This window comes from Misgurnus anguillicaudatus, chromosome 17 (genome assembly GCF_027580225.2).
Source record: "Misgurnus anguillicaudatus chromosome 17, ASM2758022v2, whole genome shotgun sequence".
NCBI classification, from domain to species: domain Eukaryota; kingdom Metazoa; phylum Chordata; class Actinopteri; order Cypriniformes; family Cobitidae; genus Misgurnus; species Misgurnus anguillicaudatus.
This window is the reverse complement of record NC_073353.2, coordinates 3,829,731-3,850,291: the sequence shown is the minus strand read 5'-3', so window position 1 is coordinate 3,850,291 and position 20,561 is coordinate 3,829,731.

Here is a 20,561-nt window from a genome sequence, read left to right as displayed (position 1 = left end):
ACTGTTCTAAACCCATATGATTTTTGTGCTTTTGTGAACATAAATTTTTGCTGCTCTTTTTCATTTATCATACATTTATGCTTATTTAATACATTTATTAAATAGATTTTCCACCATAAAGTACTCTAAAAGTGATACAGAGTACATACAACGCATGGGCTTTGTTATGGGACTTTTAAAGCTATAAAGCTTCGTTTACTGAAAATGTCTAATTTAGTTCCTTGGACCATATCTGCTTTTGCATTTTTTAAGGGCACATATTATCTGATTCATGATTTTACATTTCCTTTGGTGTGTATTACTACATGTTAAAAATATGCAAAAGGTACAAATCCCAAAGTAAATGATGATGCAAGTTATCGTTTTCAATGTAAATCTCTTTTGGGACTACAACAAACACACGGATTGTATGCAACAGTTTTCTGGGCCGTGGACACGACGGTCATTATCATAACTCCGCCCGCTTCTGACTCACAGCCTATAAGTAGTCTATGGTCTCATAATTAATGAATTAACTACTGACTAAACCATGATTCAAACACAGGTTTTGAGCAGTGCAGAGTAGCACTTGTTGTTTGTTGTTTCTACGATCACAAATGCAGACATGGTTTTAATGTTTTAGTATCCTTACTTTACCAATCTGTTACGTTCTGCTAAGCTGCGCTGGTAAAGTTGATCGATCAGCTTGGTCATCTACATTTTCTGGATCAGATTCGCTCATATTGATAAGGTAGTAAAGATGATATTAACTTCAAAATCAATGTGTTTCATGGAGGCAGGGCATAGAGGAGCAACAATAGTGTACGGTATGTGGAAAATAAATTAACCACGCAAACACATTGTATTACAACAAATAAACAAAATAAAATTTTCAGCAATGAAATAGGTGCACTTTAAAATTTCCACGTGACAGCCTATCATGCCAAGTAGCACAAATTAGGTGGAACTATGTCCTATACCCCAACCAAAACCTGTCTATCTAAATAAGCTATCCAGTGAAATGTCCAGTAAAGCTGACTAGTATCTTTTGGGCTGCTTCACCCTGTCTGGTCACCCTTTAGAGTTCGACTGCATAACCAGCTTGTGCTGTCACCTGTCAAATACCACAGAAACAAACCAGCATTATTGCCGTTCTTATTTACTCAGTTCTCTGTATAACTACAGGCATTTACTTCTGCTATTTTATTTATATTTGATGTATGTGTTGTAAAACACACCACTATTAACCATACCCAACACACATACACATACACACAGGTGAAATGTCTTAAAGCAGCTGACTCTGTGTGTGTTTGGGGAAAATAACTGTGTTTTTGGAGGCATCACTCTGAGTGCTGTGCAAAGCGTAATATGTGCTTGTATTGCAGGGTTTCCCCAAAGGCAGTCACTCAAAGTGTTGAGCTGCTGGGAGCCGAGCACAGACGGCGGAGAGAAACCCGTTTAGATAAATCACACTACAGACAGAGCCTTTTGTGTTTTATCTCAGAGGATCCATCATCATGGTCAGAATCGCTGTCAGTCAGTCATGTGAGTTCAGCAGAAGAGCTTAGATTACAGAAATACATCTCTGACTCTTTTCTGCTATTTACAGGTTTAAGCTTTTTTTGGTCCCGGTTTATCTGATCTGAGTTTTCTAACATTCATAATGAGTTTCAAGGCTGTGTTAAAGATGAAGTGCATACTTTCTGTGCCACTATTTGTCACATATTTAATAAACCCTCTGCCTGTCTGTCATTGGTCTACCAAACAGACAGTCCCACCCCCGGCCGGTACACTGTAAAAAATCCCTAGAAATTAAAGTGTTACAGTGCAGCTGGTTGCCGGTAACTTATCGTAGATTTAAATTTATGTTATTTACTGGCAACCTTTTGTTCAAAGTTAAATGAACATTAAACATTTACAAGTCTTTGTCTTTACAGAGTAAAACTAAAAAAGCAGCATCAAGCTAAACATTCTGGAAAACAAAATCTGAAGCAAAAAACAGAAAAAGGTTGATGATGATTTCTGGTTCCCAGAATGAGGCTGTTATTGTATAGTTTTGTTCTGTAAAGATAAAGACTTGTTAATATTTCAAATTTATTGAACTTTAAACAAACTCTTGCCAGTAAATAACATTAATTTAAATCTACGGTAAGTTACCGGCAACCAGCTGCAAGTAACACTGTAATTTCTGTAATATTAATATAAAATAAGTCTTTGGTCTCCCCAGAGTACTTATGTAAAGTTTAAGCTTAAAATAGCATATAGATAATTTATTATAGCATGTTAAAAATGTGCTGTTTTTGGTTGTGTCCTTTAAAATGCAAATGAGCTGATGAAATGATAAACATTAATCACAGTAATGGTGGTTTGTTGAAATTGAAACTCAATTGTGCTGTCAATTATTTTCTTTCTCTCCTCTGTTTTTCACATTTTCAAGGTTGATACAAGCACTGGGGACCCAGTTATAGCACTTAAACATAAAAAATGTTTCGAATGGACGTAGAAATAACTATTGGCGCATTGGTGAAATACATCAAACTTCATAAAAATGACGATAAAATTTTTACGATAAAAGTAAAAATGATACCACAAAACAACAATAGACAGTTATAAATATTACAAAGTAAAATTAAAAGTAAAAGATGTGAATAACCAAAAATGTTATGGTAAAAATCTATATTATTCAATGGAATTAATACATGTACTTCTACAGTAAAATATTGTTAAATTATTGTTTTTGTAAGTTAAAACTACAAGTCACCGTAAAATTTACTGTGAAAAACAGTTAAATGACATTCCCACAATTCCCTGTGTGATGATATTTAATTTAAATAATTAAACTTTCTCTTATATTTTTTACCAGTTACATTTAGCAGGGTGTTTTATTAATATTAAAATATTTTGAAGTAAGGAATAGACAGCAGGTTGTTATAGCAGAAATAAGCCCAGACAGTGTGATCGTTCTTGTATAATACTAAAGGGAATTATTTTGCGATAACAACCTGTTGCCTCTACATTATCCTGTATATTACAATTATTTACCTCATAAGTAAGGTAAGAAAGATTAAATATTGATTTAAAATATCACAATCAAGCATTTTAGAGTGCCGTGTCCATCAGAACATTTTGTATTTGTGTGAATTGATTCAGTTGTGGCTATAACAGGCATATCAGTTCATTAAATACACAATTAAAAACTGTAAAGTTTACAAAACTTTGCCATAAAATGTTCAGTTAAGAATTTTGAAATATACAAAACTTTACTGTAATGAATACAATTTTATAGCTTTTAACTGCAAAGTTGTATTTGTATTTTTTTACAAAGATTAAAACAAAGATTTTTTAAAAATATGTATAAATCACTGCACTGCAGACTTTCTTTGCCATTTGCCTTACTTTTCCCATGGCTTCTTAGTATATGACTTTAGATTTGATTTTGAGCATCATACAACACAAGATTTCGGCTTAAAATATCAAACAGTTTCATCTGACTATAGGTGGAATCATAGTTTGAGGGTAAATATTTACCTTTAAGCATTTGACAGACACTTTTATCCAAAGTGACTTAACCGTGCATTCAAGAGTATTCATTTTCATCAGTATGTGTGTTTTTATGGGTATCAAACACACACCTGTTTCGCTGCCAATGCAGTTCTCTACCAATTGATCTCCAGAAACATGATCTGTGCTCATCATCATACATTATGCACTTTTTATGATCTCTGGATGCTCCAAATCTGCAGAATTGCTCGGGGGAAAGTCATGTAAAGTAATCCAGACTGTAGGAAGGTGTGCTGTTTAGAGTTTTGGATTTGGGCCTGTGTGTTACTGTATATGTCGAGTAGGATATTCCAGTGACAGACAGTGTTTTCCTCTCTTATAATGACTGATTGAAACTTTCAGTCCAGAGTTTTGAATCTCCGGTTACATTATTTGGCACGGCAAACCCGCGCCTCTCGTTACCTGGTGGCGCCTCCGTATGCCCAACCTGAGACAGCGCGAAGCGACTGGAACTCATCCCAGTCGTCCGCAGAAGCCGCACAAACTTGATACCTTTCCTTTGGAATCCCACCGTCTCAGTCCCAGAATTCCCAGGGGGTGGGAGAGACAGACGTGTGCTGTATTCCCCCTGTTCTTATCGTGTTCCCAGACTATTGTCTCTCCGAGCGGCCTCTCATGCCTGAGGGACAGCGGTCTTCCTCAAACTCACTTCTCCAGACCTCTCCTTTTCTCCTTTAATTGAGATCTTCTTTAGATACTCTTTGACACACTGACAAGCTGAACCCAAACACGGTTAAAGAAACCAGGTTTGACATCTTTTAATTGTGTGTGCCAGCAAAAGACTGATTACGAGGAGAAGATCAGGTGGATAGGTTGTGCTGTAAACCTGAGACCTGTGTGTGTGTGTGTGTGTGTGTGTGTGTGTGTGTGTGTGTGTGTGTGTGTGTGTGTGTGTGTGTGTGTCTAGGGACTTGGTTAAGTGTCACGCCATGTAAACACACACAAACACAGACCTCAGTTTACCTGTTCTAGGTGTTTCTCGTGTCAAAGGTTCAGTTTAGATTTAAACATCTAGTGTTTTGTGTTACAGGTGAGATTTCTAAGGCTTTGTATTGATGTAACACATCCACGTGTACAGATAAATCAATAGGTACTGAAAGTTTTTCAATATCAAATATCTTGAACTACCTTAAGGTATCTCACTAGTGTAATGCAAACATCTACTGTACAGATTTTTAAATTATACACAGGCAAGCATAGTAGGGGTGAGCGGGGCACAAACTAACGCAGGGTTAATTGTAACACGGCTACTTTACATATTTATACAGAATGGAGCAATCTGTGCTTTTGGTCTTTTCTCTTACTGTCAGAAGATCTCCTGTGAATTTGTGAAAAGTTTTAATGCGTTTTGGTTAAGATATTGAACAAAGAGTATTTTGGAGGCATGGAAGTAAATTTCGTCATCTTATGTTTTTTTTCCATTTCTGATTTGGGTGTGTATGTCACCAAATCCAACCTTATATTATTTTAATCACTGTCTTGTTAAAACATAACACAGTGTTGAAACATGTCAGCAACTCGTAGTAACTTATAGCTGGGATTGAAAACACTTTTACACAGCGGGGTTAGTCACACACTGTTACAATTAAGCCTTAATTGTGATAATGATATAATTAATAATATATATAATTAATTAATAATATTTATAATAAAATTAATTAATAATAATATATTAATAAGAAATGAAAACAATGTTAATACTGTTTATCAAAATTATATAGTTTTTTTGTCTTAATTGTGCAGCCCTTTCAAAAAAATCTGTTTCTATGCATTTATGCTTAATACAAGGATGATTAGATGAAGGATGATGGATGGATGGATGAATGTGTGGATATCTAGACAGATATAAAAACAATATCCACCTTTAATATATAGACAGAATTTGATTGAATTATTTGTGTTTAAACTAAATTTTAGGTGTTACAACAAACCGTCTGTTTGTTACAATGAACCCCACCTATGGGGTAAGTTGTAATGTTTGCACTCTTGTCACTTTTGGTGTAATTGTATGATAACAGTAGATCACACAAACAAACTTTAAGTTTTCGTTTGTAGCACAGATGTGTGTGTTGATCATGTAAAAACATTATTCATCTAACGTAAATATTATTTGAATGACAAAGGCAAAAAGCTTTACTTTGTGCCCCGCTCTCCCCTACTATTGCTCGTGCTTAGAGGTAGTAATTGAAACATGCCCCTATACTTGAATAATAAACATCAATGGGTAACCGTTTGTGACACCTCAAAATAAGCTTTTTAGGAATCAGTCAAATCTTATGTTAAGGTGTTGTTTTTACCATGTTGCATGAAGGCATGAGAGCAATTCTGCATGTTATTCCTTTAAACATTTAAAATTATTTATTGCAATAAGGTTGAACATTAGTAAATGCATTACCTAACATGAACTAACCTAAATAAGTTCATGCATGAACTTCATAGTTCATCTTAAGGCATTCGATGACATAACCTAATAAAAGCAAGAAAAGTAAGATGTGATCCTGGATCAACATTTTAATCAAAGATACCCCAACCTACCTTTAACTCAAACCCTAACCATTTTTAAACCCTCAAATTAGTGTGAAATAATACTTTGAGGAGTATTTCTTAAAAGCCCCTAACCCAATCCTAAACCTAAATCTAACATGCACACTATTTTTAATCCTGCAATCTGATTGGTTAATGAAAACGTTTATCCAGGACCAATAATGGTGTTGATCCAGGATCACACCTTACTTGGTGAAATCACGTTCACTATAATAGTCCAGCATAATGTTGTTAATGTAAGTCAATTATTCTCAAACTGGGGGGCGGGAGATGGTGCCGGGGCCCCCAGTTTTATGACATTTTATAAAATGCATTAATTTGTCATAAATTCTGTGTTATTTTTAAACCTCAGAAAAGTAAGGCTACTAACATTGTATCATTTCATATGTTTTGTTTAATTCTAATTTTAAGGTTGATATCGTTTTATGTCATAAATTTTCTCTAGGGGGATCGCGGAGGGATGCACCCTTCACAAGGGGAGGAGGTGCGTGACGAGAAGTTTGAGAACCACTGATGTAATGTCAATACGATTGTTCATGGTAGTTCATTGAGCATTAACTAATATTAACAGACACAACTTTTAATTTTAAAACTGTATTATTCTGAAATTAAAATAAACTATACTGAATAAATGCTGTAGTAGCTTAGTATTAGGATTTGCCCCAATACTTATAGCTGAGATGAAATCAGATTTTTAAGCATGCTGCACTATTACAGTATGTCAAAATGTACATTGCATAAAAATCTGCATTAATACTGTAAGAAAGCACTTGTTCCCTGTGTATCTGGTTGTAATGATTGACATTGATTGAACAGACGCAGTCCTCTGCTTGTTATTTTTTGTCACTCATGATGTATGTAGGTAGTACTGAGACTACAAACAATCACATCCTGAATCGTGGCTTTATAACGCTCAGGTTACCAACTCTAAACCTCTTTCCTGCCAGTAAGGCGTGGTGAAACGTTTAAACTACGTGTCATCCCCATCTGATGGGCTTATTTGTTACATGCTTTCTCGCTCGTTCACTTGTTTAACGTGTTGTTCTTTTAATTGACTTGAACAAATGCTAATGGCTCAATGTGGTTGAGCTGAATGAGCCGTGTTGAGTGACCTTCACTCACGGCGACGCCTTTTGTTTCTCGTTTCGCAGAAACTGAACGTCACATGTTCTCAGTTCAGAATATCAGAAAGTGCTGTAAGAGATTTCTGTTTGATACTTCTGCTTGAGAGGAGGTGGTCTCATTACACATAGTCCAATTCAAAGAGTCTCATGCGCAATACAAAACCAGTTTTCTTTTTACACCAATTAAGTGGTGGAGCCAATTTTTCACTATAAAAATCATAGCAAAGATTTGCATAATTTTTAAACAAGTACATTTTTTTCTGAAGGGAAAACAAAACACTTGATGGAAATCAGAGCAGCTCAGCAAGACCATTTGCAACTGGTGCAGAAATACATCAGATCGAGCTGTGGAGACATTAATCTTCTGAATCTAAAGGAGGTCTGGTGGTCTGCAGTCTGTGTGGTTAGATCAGAAACTGAACAAACACAGACACAAGACGAGGGGTTGCACAGATGTGTATGGTCATATATATATATAGAGAGAGAGATATTATCAGGGCAGGCAGCCAGGATGTCGGTGATGTTGTCAGGTGATGGATCTGTGAGCCCTCTTGTAATTCAGTTTCAATCCTCCGTGCACATACATCTGAATTATTCTTTTACAGTCCCGTGTTTACTGACAGACCCTCATTTAACTCATCTTGTAGTACAGTGCACATGACTTTAAAATGTTATTTTTGTGTAGTTCCTACACTGTAAAAAGTTTGCTGTAGTTATGCAGCCATTTGCCAGTAACTTACTGTAGATTTATGGGTATTTCCCAGAATTCGGGCCTATTTATGTGCCCAGGGTGTAATTCTATTAAAAACTAATCAAATCTAATAAATTTGAGCACCATTAATTAGTATAAACAAAAACAAACCTAAACTTTTTTATGGCTGCTTTTACTAATAATTTTATCACATTTTATTGATGTTTTGTGGTACAATATCTGTGTTTTGGTGTTTGGTGTAAAAAAATATATGTATATGAATTAAATGTTCTAATAAACTAAATGCACAGATTAAGCATATATATGCATTTTGTACTTTATTTTGCGTCATTTCTACCTGTCCCATGGTTTAGCTGTCATTACCAACACGCTCTGCATAAATGCACTTTCTCACTGTTTATTCATCAAAAGTTTATTTGGTAGCCATGGTAACCTAATGACATAGTGGAGCACATGGATTTCAAGCTGCAAGACTGATGCCTTGATGTTCAGAAAAGTAAGTAAATCTACTCTTTATTCTTTGTGTTGGGCATCTACATTTTTGAAATATTTTTTATCACTTTAATAGTTAAAATGGTGTACATTACAAGTAGAAAGCTAGCTACACTTGCTTAGTCATCATCTTAGCTAGTAGGGCTAGTTTGACAAAAATGTCATTACCAGCACAGTCATTACCAGCACAAAACATAATTTTGCCAATTAAATAAATTATGTATAAATAACAAAAGCATCCTACAATTATGCATTTCTGACAATGTTGGATAGTCTAAATGATCACTATTAAAACGTTTTGATATATAACATTCACTTAAATAAGCTTATATTCCAAGTCAGGGTAGATTGATGAATCAGAAATGTAAATACGTAAATGAGTATAATTCATCTTGCAAGTAAAGTTCAAGATAAATTAGATTCCATATGAAACAACAAAATGTTTTAAAAGCACTGATTTATCTATTTATTAGTTTTATTTTTAACAAATATTGTCACGATACGTTTGACAGAACCCAAGTGCAGACACAGGTGTTCAAAAATAGGGAATTTAATAAAGACAAAATAAACAACCCTGGGTTGCACTGGGAAATGACTAAACTAACAAAGTACTCACACGTATGGAACAAGGCAGTGGAACTAGTGATGGGTCGTTCGCGAACGAGCGGCTCTAAGAGCTGATTCTTTGTAGCGAACGAGCAGAGCCGAATCTTCAGACGCAGGCAGGGGAGCCGGCTCTTCTAAGGGAGCCGAGCTAGAAGAGCCGAATCTATGAAAAGAGCCGGACTGCCATCACTAAAATGTAGAGCCAGCGCTAGAACCGAAAGAGCCGAATCAATGGAAAGAGCCGGACTGCCCATCACTAAGTGGAACAAGGCAGTGGAACAAGGCAGTGGAACAAGGCAGTGGAACAAGGCAGTGGAACAAGGCAGTGGAACAAGGCAGTGGAACAAGGCAGTGGAACAAGGCAGTGGAACAAGGCAGTGGAACAAGGCAGTGGAACAAGGCAGTGGAACAAGGCAGTGGAACAAGGCAGTGGAACAAGGCAGTGGAACAAGGCAGTGGAACAAGGCAGTGGAACAAGGCAGTGGAACAAGGCAGTGGAACACACATAAAACAACAATGAACAGGCACAGACTAACAAACACAAGGATCTAAAATAGGGGAGAACTAATGAAGACAACAGATGACATGGATTAAACAATGAGGGTGACAAGGGAACGAGGTAAAAGTGCCAAGACACCGGGAACACGTGGTCTAGTAAAACCCATACTAGGACCACGTGAACTCACACAAAATATGGGCCTGTCATGATCCTGCCACAAGACTGGATTAACCAAAGGATAAGATGGCAGAACCATGACAAATATTTGATGATGTTATGGTAAAGACACAATTACTTGACATAAATCATATATGCCCATGTTATCTTATGGTCTCAACCAAGCTCAAAACGTCGCTCCTGACTTAAGGACTGATAATTTGATGTAAACCAATTTTGGAATTTTAATTTTCAAAATTGCAGCAACCCAATTTGGCCCTTAATCTGAGAAATACCCTCATATATATCTAATTTATTGGCAATAGTTTGTTCAAAGTTAAATGAATATTAAACATTATCAATTCTTTGTCTTTATAGAATACAATTATAAAAAACAGCCTCATTCAAAGCATTCTGGGAATCCTCATCAACCTTTTTCTGTTTTTTTTCCTTCAGATTTTGGTTCCCAGAATGCTTTGCATGAGGCTGTTATTTTAGTTTTATTTTGAATAAAGACTTGTTAATGTTTAATATTCATTTAACTTTGAACATACTGTTGCCAGTAACATAAATTGGCATTAAATTAATTATAAATTGGCATATTTCTGTATACATTTGAATGTCTATTTTATTTTAATTTACAGCAACAAATGCAAACATTGAAATACGTTGATATAATACGTTTCAGTGTGTGGTACAACCACACTGAAAATACACACAATTTCCATGAGATCACATCTATCTTATTCACCCCCACAACCATTTTAGTTGGTGTTTGTATTACATAGATGACCATTGCGTGTAATACTGAATATAATCACGGATATAATTTGACTGTAAGCAAAGTAGACTTTTGAAAAGAAAAAATCAGCATATCAATGTCAGTAAAACCACACAGCTCTGCTCTCATAAAACATCAGCGCTCCAACTTGTTAATGAAATGCTCCAGGCAATTAGCCTGGTTAGCCAGACCTACATCAAGATGTAAGGTCTGGCAACTCTTCACACAAACGGCTCAATGCAAGGGGCGGGATATAAGGTTGTCCCTCAAAATGCCTCTGTACGCAATAGGATAGCGCTATGACCAATCAGAGCAACGAAGAAGGTGACGTATGAGTCCCCTGCGTTTCCCCACCAGTGGAGCTAATTGGTATATCAAACTTTTACCGTAACCAGTCGGCAAAACTCCAAACACATCTTTCTTGCTTAAAAAGGACTTCAGTAGGGTTATTTGCTCTTCTCTCAAAGAAAAACATAAGTCTAAGTCCTCCAGAGTCGCGGCCAAAGCCGCTTCAAAAGAAAGCTGTTCGCCAGCAGCAGCAGCCATTCTTTGTTTTCAAGTAGGAACCGTCGCAGGCAGCTCTGTCGTCATCATGTTAAGCCCGCCCCACAGACGCTACACACGATGTGATTGGCCTGACCAAATTTTGGTTTTTGGAGCTGTTAAGTGTATTGTGAGTGCCTAGACTAAACCCTGGCAGCAAATATATTTTGCGGCCGCTAGGGTGCGTCTAGATTTCTAGGCTACCAGGCAATATCTGTATGCATTCTCTAGCACTTGCGGGCTCTCTTCTTGACCACAAACACAGACAAGCGATGAAAACTGTGAAATACTTCAGAGAAAGAGAAAACGCTTGTGTAATAATATGCATTTGTGTGGTAGCTTTTTACCTATTGTAGAATCATTTAAACGGCACCAAACAATGGCAAAAAGGTGGAGCGGTGCGATTTGGACATGACCTCATGTGGATTTGAACCCACCAAGCTGACCTCTTTCGACGTCTAGCATAGCCATGGGTTACAGTTCCTTACAAAAGGCTGACTATTGAAGCACTTAGTCTCTGATAAAGATTGGTTAATTTCCGTTACCCTGTTCATACTACCAGATTTAAATGGCCTTAGAATCACCGGAGACAGCTAATTATTGTAAATTAATTATTTAAATCAACAGAGCTTAATTTAGCTTTAAGACATGTAGGGGCGGTTTCCCGGACAGGGATTAGACTAGTCCCTACTGAAAAATCCAGCTAAGACCAGCATAAGCTGGTGAGCTGGTTTTAGCTGGTCCCCAGCTTGGTTTTAGCTGGTTTTGCTGGTGTAGGAAGCTGGTTTTGCTGGTGTAGCAAGCTGGTCTAGGTGTGTTTTGGTCACATTTTAAGCTGGTGTAGCTGGACTTAGCTGGTCATGCTGGAATACCAGCTGGCCCACCAGCATGACCAGCTTTGTCAGGCTGGGAGGACCAGCATAAACCACCTTAAACCAGCTAAAACCAGCTAAAACCAGCTACCAGCTTATGCTGGTTTTAGCTGGATTTTTCAGTAGGGGTCCTAGACTTAAACACTTTTAAGAGCTCTCCAAACTGAAAACAACTTTCACTTACAGATCTTAAAATACATCAGGGCCCTTTGTTTTACTTCAAGATGCACACAGGTAATGTTTTTAGTAAGGCATGTTGTTTAAAACTAGTTATCTTTCCTAATTAAACTAAGGCCTAGTCCTGGATTAAGCTAATCCTGGTCCGGGAAACCGCCCCGTATTGTTGTATAAATAAACACACTTTGGCTATGTGAGTTACAGTAAGAACACATAGCTCACTCCGCTGGGTTATTTTAAGATAATCCAGGATCTGGCTTTAGTATTACACCTTTAGTGAGCCTGTAGTTTTCTTGGTTATCTTGACTAAAGACAGATCTCTTCATCTCCATTAGGGTCATGACCCTTATTACAGATTGATTTATGAGATAAGAACCAGCATACAGTATGTGTGTCTTATCATGGTTAAGTGGATAATGGTTAAAAAGAGTTAGCTTTTATCCAACACGGCCCATAAGACTTTGTATGTAATTTACAAGTTGGCTAATTCGTTTGAATTCATACGAATTTAATCCTACAAAACGTACAAGTTATTAAACAAAAAAACTCCCCCCTAACCCCGTACCAACCCCAATGTCACAGGGGCAAAAGCAAAGCATACAAAAAAATAGAAATGTGGTCATACAAATGAATGCGAATTAGCCTCCTAGGAAAAAATACGTACGAATTACCATTAGATTGTGTTGCATTTGGTGTGCTTATTGTAAAGAAAAATCTGCTGAATTATGCAAAGTGGATTTAATGGTTAAATTTGTTGAGTTACAAAAAAACTAAAGCCGCAGGGAGGGATGAAAGGCCCAATCCCAGCCAATGGCCTAAGGAAACCAGTGGGCCATATGCATTTAAAGCAACACTATGTAGTTTTTTTACCTTTAAATAATGTCTCTAAAATTATTTCAGTGATAGAACAGCTTTTAACTTGACAAATTGTACTGTTGCTGCAACCTGAGCAGCCTCCTAGCTGCTACAAGCACACTCTGAAAGTGGCGGTGGAGGGTAGAACACACAGCCCCGCCCCTCCCCCTGCCTGCAGAAGAGTGTCTGATACCAGGTACTGTTGCGCTTTTCAACCACATGGGGGAGTTGTAAGTCATTTTTACATGGAAACTACATAGTGTTGCTTTAAGTGGGTAAATATAGAAAAAATATGGCAAAGGTATGTTGATGTGCTACATCTCCTGTTGGCAACAGGTGGTGCAATTACTAAAACTGAATGTTTGGTATTTATATGTGTAACTTTGTGCTGAAATTATGCTGCCATTTTGGTCAGGTCTCTCTTGAAAAAGAGGTTTTAAATCTCAATGAGATCATCTGGTTAAATAAAGGTTTAATAAAAATAAATAAATAAATAAATAAATCTTATCAAACAATAATTTGGACACAGATTGAACACTGTGTAACAGTTTTCGGGACAAGGTTTAAATTAATCCAGAACTAAGCCTTAGTTATTTCAGAACATTAGTTTTTACAAACATAACTAACAAAAAACATTACAGATTTGCATCTTGAGACAAAACAATGTTTAAGTTAATGTAAAACGCTTTTCATGTTGCCAGCAGGTGGCGCTTTGACTGTAACTGAATATTGCCATGTAGATGTGTTCAGGCCAGGACCTTTATCAAACATGTGAAGTTTGGGGCAAGTCAAACATTGTATGCCTGAGTTACAACAGCTTGCTGTCTCAAAACGTAAAACTTTGCCACAGACACACCCTTTAACGAAAAGTCAAGACCTTCGCAATTTATCATCCCAAAGGCCTTAAAATTAGACTGACCAAATGTGATGTCAATCGATTAAATCAGTTGATCTGCAAAAGTTGTTTGGGTCGTTAATAACTATACGCATACCAAGTTTTGTACATGTCCATACACGTATGCAAGATCTGTGCACCAAGTTTTTTGTTGCATTACAGGAGGCGCTACAGAGCCAACCTTTGCCTAGGCCTAATTGCCGATGACTCTGCCTTTGTGCCAAGTTTCAAGAGTTTTTGAGCATGTTCGGTGACCTAAATGCCCAAAAGTAAAAAAAAGAAAAAAAAGAAAGGTACTAACTGGAAAAGAAAATTTGAAAACGTAAGAAATTAAAGTAGATTTTAATTCTATAAAAATGCATGGACATTTTTATATTATATTACATTACATTACATTATAATTTGAATATATTATTTTAACATTGGTTTGGAGTTTCCAGTATTTTTCTTCTGGATTACCATTACTTTAGTTTTCCAAAGCATGTATATCACCACCCAGCAGAACATTTGTGAAAACCAGTAATCAATCACACCATATAACATAATCTGTGTTTTTCGTTGGAGTTTTCTTAATATTTTCAATAAATTATGTATTTCTGGATTTGTAATTTCTGGATTTGGAGTTTTTCAGAGAGAATTTTGGGGGTTTTCATGCAGTGCGATCTTAGTAAGGGAATAGGAATGTTGCCAGTGCCGCGAGGAGACAAGCTGACGTTTCCCAGATGCTGAGAGCTAATTAGCCCGGAGTATTCCCATGATGCCGAGTGTGTGAGAAACCAGAGGAGTGTGTGGCCCGGAGAGATCACTATACTCCTGCACCTCAACCTTACTGAACTGATCCTGTTTACATACTGCAAACACCTCTTTGGTATTTGCTTTACAACCCTACAGGGAGTTATTTCAGAGAGTGAGAAACTGTCATCCTATAATAGGGTTATTTCAGAAAGATGGAAAATGAATTCTATGGGAACCTGTTTTTGTGTGTTATTCTGAGGGAGTTTGATGCTTTATTTAATTGACTTTTTTTCTGTTGCTCTATTATAAGACCTCTCTTTCTCCACTATCCGCCCTCTCTGAACCCGTGGCCGCTGGCTGTTTTTCGTAGGCTTTGTACTTTAATTACACATCTATCCGTTCTGACACATACTGTACGGTCTCGCTCCCACACACCTCTGCTTCTGTCCCTGCTGGGCTTTTGTGTTCACAAATACTACAGTACTTTATTTGTCAGACATTTGTAGATGAGTCCCATCTTTCTGAAATCAGATCTGAACTCCATATTACTCATTCTGTTTGTGCACTTTATGCAGTAGGCTTTATTGACATGTGTGGCAGTTTTGACTCATTATTAGAAATAAATCAGCAATTACATTTTTCATTTTAATATCTCCTGTTCTGATTGGATGATTCAAATCTTTAAAGTGATGTGAAATGAAAAAAGAATTAATGAATTCTTGTAAACAAACAGGTTACTTATTATTTATACTATGAAAGTCAACGGTGCCCCAGATCTGCTTTGTTACAAAATGACTATGATGACAGAATTTCATTTTTGGTGAACTATCCCTTTAAGTAAACATTTTGCACCAGATACTATAAACAAAATGGATTCATTGATTTTGATAAATTGAACTAAAATGCATTTTTTCTCGCCGTTGTGTTATGCCTAAAATGTAAAACTAGTGTGACACACATATTTTTGGAGATAACTTAACCTCCTACTCAGTGAATTAAAGATATAGTCGTGAATGACAAGTGCCAACACTTCCTACTGTTTGAAATGTTTGTCATATTGCCGTATACAGCATTGTTGTTCTTTTTTCTAAACATAGCTATTGTCCATATTGATCAGTAACAGACCACAGTAAAAGTGTGATAACAGATGATCAGTTTTTTTGAATAAATCAGGCTGATGTGATGTCTTCAAAGTATAATCGCTTAAACTAAAGCTACACTTTGTGTTGGGAGGGTTGGGAAACGGGTGCTTTGTCAAGGTCTCCTAGCAACAGTCCAATCAGTACAGAGATGTGATGTGGATCAAACAGTGTTCGAATTATGTCAAAGATTATGGGAATCCCCTAGCTAGGCCCAACCCCTCCATCATTAGGGTCACCGTGATTTCACAAAGTAAGATGTGATCCTGGATCAAAATTTTTTGTTGGTCTAGGATCAACGTTTTAATCAAAGAAACCCCAAATTACCCTTAACTCAAACCCTAACCATTTTACCCCTCAAAAGGTGTAAAATAAGAGTTTGAAAAAGAATTTACCCAAAAAAATTAGCCCTTAATCCTAAAAATACTAAAGATAATAATTAAAGATTCTTACTGTCAACGAGGTAAAAATAATCCACATGCAGAAACACTGACTCGACATTGACTTATCAGAAAAAAGTGTAAGGCGCACTTGAGAGTCAGACAAAAATCTTTTGGATTAGTTTATTGCGAAATTAGGAGAAATACAGCATTGCTTTGTGGTAGCACAGCACGAGAATTTTAAATTCATGTATTTTAATTTAAATAAAAGCCAGGGGACCCCTCTACTGTGCTTTATAGGGGGCCCCTCATTGCTTATAGGAGGTCTGTGACCACCCCAGCCCACCTAAATTTAAACACTGGTATCAAAGATACTGAATATAACAAGATTGAGCACTACTATTACTATGAATAGTGAACATGTGACTTTTAATATGGCCGCTCTGGCAACAGAAGTCCCGCCTTCCTCTTAAAAGAAACAATCATCAATCGATAAAGACATACTATATCAATTCAAGCAAGTTTAAGTTTTTGACTAGTATATACACTGTAAAAAATTGCTTTTTATCACTATGAATTTACAATTCATGTCAACTTTGTTGACTAGTAAGGAGTTGCTATAAATTATAAAAATTTAACTGAATTAGCTTTAATTATTTCAACTTAAAGGTGCAGTGTGTAAATTTTTTGTGGCATCTAGTGGTGAGGTTACGAATTTCAACCAACATTTCAGTCCACTGTTCACCGAAACGCATAGAAAAGCTACAGTAGCTGCCACCGGATAAACATGTCATCTTCGGAGACAACTTAGTAAAAAAAGTTTGTCCGTTAAGGGCTTCTGTAGAAACATGGCGGCACAAAATGGCGACTTCCATGTAAGGGGACCCTCGGTGTATGTAGATAAAAACGTCACTTCTAAGGTAATAAAAACATAACGGTTCATAGTAAAAGGTCTTTATACACCACTGAAAAAATAGTTGTGTATTTTATATTGCATTTCTGTCAAAAGATCCTTATAAAAGTTACACACTGCACCTTTAATTTGTATAATTTATAGCAACTTTTCACTAGTCAGAAAGTTAAAATTAATTGTAATTTCAAAGTGATTTTAACTTAAAAATTTAAGTGCAACAAGGATTTTTTTATAGTTGACATAACTTATAAACAAGTTGCTATTATTTAACTTAAGTTTTTGTTTGACTTTAACTTAACAAATTATGTTGACAGGATATTTTACTGTGTGGGAAGAGTGGTGAGGCACTTTTTAGGTACAGTAGCTGAAACTATTGCGAATAAAGGTGTTTTATAATGTATGTTGTTTACCACACAATGTATAGAAACAACTCTTTCCCCATTCATGGGATAGGACTTATATATATTTCATGACTGAAATAACTGCGTGGATGTGTTGCAAACTTTTATCAACATTCATTCATTAAAGAAGCTCTTAAAGCCCCTCTTATCCCCTATCACTGTGATGTCACATTGATTACACCCCACCCATGACTGTTCACAGACTCCACCTTATGATTGTGTAGTTCAATCTTCTGCCAGAGACACAAGTTTTGATGTAGTCCAAAGCACATGTGTAAGCGATCTAACCCCTACTTTGCATACGGGGAGGGGAACAAAAGTTTTCTTTCCATTTAAAAAGACGCACACAAAACAACACGTTTTTCATTGCAGCCACAAATGGCCATGTTCAACATCGTATAATGAAAGATCTGTGGTGTGTTTTGAGCTGAAACTTTACAGACACATTCTGGGGATACTAGAGGCTATTTTTATATTGCTGAAAACACCTAGGTTGAATGTTTTTGGATCTACAACGCGCTTTCTGCAGAAATACACCTTGTTTAAAACAACAGGAAGTATTCAGAAACTTAGTGAACCTGTGGCAACATTTTCTCTCTCTCTCTCTATCTCTATCTCTCTCTCTTTCAGGGCTCTGTCTCGTTTCCAGATCTCAGTGCTCTGATGGCAGGTCATGGCAGTGGTGACCTGCTCTCTGTATGCTGAATGTTGTTATTATTGGTGTTCTGTGGCCTCAGGGCAGCCTGTCATCTCAGGGTGGGGAGGAAACACAGAGATCTCGGTGCTGGCTCACAGCTGTGCAGGTCTGGTGGTCCGTTAAGACCTCCACTCTCCTCCCTGCACCTCCCTGGAGGGAGACCTGCTGCAACCAAATCAGAGGAAAAACTGCCTAATCCTTAAAACATCTCATTCTGCTTTGGGCACAAACTAAATTCACCACATGTTGCAACTTCGTCAAGCGACTACAATAATCGTCACATTCAGGTTTTTCATGCACAAAAAAAAACTTTGCAAATGAGACTCACTTTTAAAAACCAAAATCCAGGCGGCCTCGTGCCCCCTCACCTCAGACAGGTGCAGAAAGGATATTTCCCAGCAGGAGAAGGCTGTTTAGATGCCCTCGTATGGATTCATTTGGGAGAACATGTGCTGAGACACCTGCGAGTCGTGTGTGTTTCTCAACTTAAGTACAGTTGCAGGAGCTCTGTAGCTGAACTCATTTGAGCTCCTACTGGGACAACATATTCAGAAAATTACGTAAGATCTTTCAATGTCCTCCAGTTGATGCATTTTACAAAATCATTTCCATGTTTTCCAACCACAACTATTTTTCAGCCATTAATCTGTTTTTCTCACTTCTGCTTACAAAACACCTCTAAAACTGGAGATATATTCGCTTGGAAAGCATCTGTATCGTTGGATCTTGATCCGTTCTATTCCTGGCCGGGTGGGAGGGCTTTCTCTGCTGTGTAAATAGGTTTGCAAATTGTGCATGCCCTTTGACAGGGTCTGTAATTGCATGCGTCTTGGAGTATTTTGCTTGGCGGATCGGTGGGTTAGCCCTTGAACCAACCCTGCTTCAGAGGTGCTTCAAAACTCTTCTTCATCACTTTTCCATTTGGTTTTGTCCTGCAAGGGGATTGAGGATTTGGTCAGTGACACAATATACATATCTAGTCAATGAATGTGGCCATCCTGATTACTTGATTTTCATGTCATACAGAAATGTAAACCTTCCATAAGCAACCTTTGACCTTCTCAGCTAGCTCTATTTTTATTGCAGTGCCCGTCTTAATCGTCTAGTCTGGGTTATTTAACATGATCAGACCTGATTTACATTCAGAGACTAATGATTGGGATCTTTATGAGGAGATATTTTCAGAATGTTTGGGAATATTGTTTACTTTTGATATTTGAGACTTCCCATATGATCCTGCACTAGACTTAAAATAGTTGGTGTATAATCGGTCCTTTCTCAGGATATTGTGACATTTTTTGTTTTCAAATTTTAACCCTGTCAAAGTACATTTGAAAATCTTTTTGAATTTATTCATTCTATTAGTATCAGTTTCTATAGAAAGTCTGTAATTGATAAAATGGTAATCTATTTCTTTTTGAAAGTATTTTGTACAACAACCCTTTAACCCTATTACAATCATGTTACTCAGTTTTTAACCTCTTCAGACCTGATATTATAAAGGTGTTAAACATGGATAGTAAAATGATACAAACACAATTTATGTGAATTTTTTTAAATTATTTATTTTTTATTTTTCTGGAAAAAGTCACACATTTTACTCCAAAAACATGTCTAAGATTTTGGGGCGGTTTCCCGGACAGGGCTTAGTCCCAGACTAAAATGCATGTTTGAGCTGCTTTAATTTAAAAACAAATTGTAGTGACATATTTTAACATATATCAGTGTCATTGTTTTGTCTCAAGATGCACACCAGTATAGTTTTAGTAAGGTATGCTTGTAAAAACTTCTTAAATGTCCTAAAATAACTAAGGCCTAGTCCTGGATTAATCTAAACCCTGTCTGGGAAACCATTCCATAATGTTTAGAATTGAAAACTGTAAAAATTATTTTGCTGCCTTAAAATGGTTTTGTTTTATTACAATCAGATTTACAAGTTATTTCAACGTACTATTATTTATCTTGACTAGAGATTAGTATTGTATAACTTATAAAATAAAGTTATTCTTTACTTGACTTATTTCAATTATATTTTTTAAGTTGTAGCAAGATAAATAATAAGTCTAAGTTGATTAAACAAAAAATAAGGCAGCAAAGACACTGTAAAAACTTAACACTGGATTAACTTAAAAATTATTTTAATTGGTAACACCAATTTTTTGTTGGTGTTTAATGAAAATACTTAAAAGTTTAAGTTGAGAAAACTTACCAATTGAAGTAATTTTTTTATGTTGTTTTTTTTACAGTGTATTTGCTTTACTCACCCATAGATTGAAATCAGCAAAAGATTAAAAAAATATTTTTTTCTTGTTTTTTGTCTTTAATAACACTGTCCAGATAATAGTAAGCTACACTGAAAAAATAATATCAACATACATTTTGTTTTACTTTAACTTAACAAATGAAGTTAATTTCAACTAGTTTATAAGTTATGTCAACTACACTGAAAAAAATGATTCATTGAATTTAATCAATTTTTTAAAGGTAAGTGGTTGCA